Source organism: Gekko japonicus, unplaced genomic scaffold, assembly GCF_001447785.1.
Source record: "Gekko japonicus isolate JY-2015 unplaced genomic scaffold, Gekko_japonicus_V1.1 scaffold500, whole genome shotgun sequence".
In the NCBI taxonomy this organism is placed as follows: Eukaryota; Metazoa; Chordata; class Lepidosauria; order Squamata; family Gekkonidae; genus Gekko; species Gekko japonicus.
The window spans coordinates 863,533-866,520 of NW_015170905.1; positions in this window are offsets into that span (position 1 = coordinate 863,533).

The following is a 2,988-nucleotide window of genomic DNA, read 5'->3' on the forward strand; positions in this document are numbered from 1 at the left end:
AACAGTAACACAACCCATAACAACCAAAAAGCCAAACACAGAGGGTGGGTGGGTGGGAAGCCTCTGCAAGAAACAATAAACCATCCATAGCTGTGGAGGGCGGCATTACCACACCCCACCAGGCAGTTCTACCTGATGCAAATTGGCCAGTCCCCCCTGGAGGCTGATCCCACATCTCTTGAATCAGCAGGCAGGGTGATGTTGCTGGGAGTCCTCCTTTTTTTCTTGCCCTACCTCCTGACCAGCAAATGGTTTGTGGTATGTTTCTGGAATAGCTGTCACAGGACTCAGTTCAGTTCATGTCCTGGTGCCTTTTAAAATAAAATGCAGTACTTTGCTCAACAAACTGAGTTCTGGTGGTTCTATTCAGGACCATAGGTAAAGGCTTTACAAGCATTTCAGCTTCAAACTTTCAAGTTGACAGTAATTTTAATAAGAGCAACAAAAGGGAGTGTAAAGACACCTAAAAGCTTCTTATATTCATTCAGAGCACACATGGCTTCATAAAGTATTTTCTGTTCTGTTGTATGTAATGTTATTTGATCCATATCACTTTAAATTGTCCCAGATTTTTTGAATATGGATAAAGAACTGTCTTGCTTTTCAGATAACTATGTTGAAATGGCATGATCACTACCTTGGCTAGAATTATATTTATCCTGTGTATATTTTCTTGAGTCATAGCAAGGAGAAAATCCTTTTATTTCATCTTTTTTGCTAAACTCAGTGGGGACCTTCACAGCTTTTCATGCTTCATCCTGAGGTATGAAGGGATAAGGATAGATTCTTCTGTAATGTTTGGAGAGGACAGAGTACACGGGGAATGACACATATATTTGAAGTGTGCAAGAGTGCTTCCTCTTTCTCCCTTATCACAGCATCACTTTTGAGACAAGTGTTCTGACTCCTCCTCAGTCTCTCCTGTGGTATTTGGCTGCTGAGATGAAGATGTAGACTATAGAACTGATGTTGGTTGTAGTTTATACTGAAGAGGAAGCCTCCTTGTGCTGCTGTTTTTCTTCCTTCACCCTTCTAGGTGGGATCAGTGATGAGGCATGCTGCGAACTTAAACGTGAGCACTATCAACAGGTGAACTCAACTTGATCTTACTTACCCAGTTACATGTGACACAAGCTCATGATTCGATCGACTTGATACTTTCACCTAAAATTTCCCTAAGCTAATGCATCTGCACAGTAGGCACTTATGTGACAAGGCCATGCCATGTCTTTGTAATAAATAGGAAAGACAAAAAAGAACAAGTGCAAGGTAGCGAGTTTATTTAGCTCTTATGGATCCCTATGCATTTCACTATGAGCTTTGTCAGGGGATCTATTGCAAAATATAACATACAAACACAAATTCATTAAAATATATAACAAATTAATGCTGTCTAAAAATTATAAAATACACAAATGAACAGTCTGAGCATGTTATAAGTTGGCCTTATAAGATTCCTGTAATTATATCCAAGTCTGCAATACAATTCCCTTCTATAATAAACAAGAACTCAAAGAGTTATTTTTATACATGGCTAAAATTAAAGTGGTAAAAAACAGACATAGTAGCATACCTTCTACAGAGATTTTTCAGTTTCCACCTTGAACAGTAAGGTGAGCAAGTTAAAACTGGCCATTCATTACAGCTACGTATGATTCAGTGCATCAATTCACCCTTTAACCCTTAAAGGACTGATGGTTTCAACAATGCTTAGCCACCATGACTAGATTATGAAGGAGGTCTAGGTTCTCATTTAGTTCATGAGGGACCAAAGCTCTTAATCTGAGTATCCACTCTCCCTCCTTTCTCATTAACAAGTTGTCATTCTGGCCTGGTACTTTTTGTATAGCCCAAAAGACAATATCTGTGGGCATATGTTTACATTCTATAAAGTGTGAAACCAAGGTTGCGCCAATTCTTTCCAAAGACATGTTACTTTTACATTCACAAATAAGTGTTTTAAGCACTCTGAGGTTTTTCCTGCATGCAGTTTGTTACATGGGCACCTGATCGCATATATCACTCCTTTTGAGTTACAGTTTGCGAAATGTCTTAATTCATACTACCTTCCATCAATAGGGTTTGGAAATCCTTTAATATTACATGTAAATTTACAATAGAAACAATTTCCACATTTGAAATGACCTGTGGGTGGATCTATACCCAGTAAAAGTTGTTTGTTATTTTTTATAGAGGTGTCACTATGGACCAGTAAATCTTTGAAACTAGAGGTTCTTTTAAAACAGACTATAGGCTTAGTAATAAATAACAAATAAGAAGTATTGGAGAAAAAAAAGCATGTACTGCCAGGGTCATGGTTGTGTCTTTAAAGTACTGACTGTCTTGCAGTTCATCTCCTCTTTGCAATTGTAAGGACCACTCTTGGGCTAAACCTGGATTGAGGAACAAAGACTTTATCCAAGGATTACCAGAATGAACCAGGGATGGAAGATCAGATGACATGGAAGATCAAGGGGCTGAGACGACAACTGGCATCCCTGGATTTCCCCCAGACCCTAAGCTCTTGGATCCTGAGGCCTTGGTTGAAAGGCTTCAACCTGAATCAGCTCCAGACAGTTCTGCAAACTTGCCTGATACCAGGACAGCTAGCCTGCTTCCTCATAGGGCCAGATCTTGGATCACCAGTCCTCCAAGTTTTCTCCCATTCCTCTCTCGGCAGGAGCAGTGGAGACAGAAGGGCCTTAGGGAGACCGTGCAATGGCAGTGAAGTGCCAGACTGGCAGCCTGTTTATGCCACCAAACTGGAGTGCTGCTCAACCACATATAGTTCTTTTCATGATCAGGTCTCAATTAAGCCATGACTGAAGGCAGCCCAGGAATAGAAGCGACTTTTTTCTCTGCTGGATGCTGGACTAAACAGAACATTGCTGGTTCAACCAATTCACGTGGCCAGAGGCTTTAGCTTCACTGTGAGCCAAGACTCAGCAAACCCAGATTGTAGCCTTGACCTCAGTGCTGCCCTGAGGG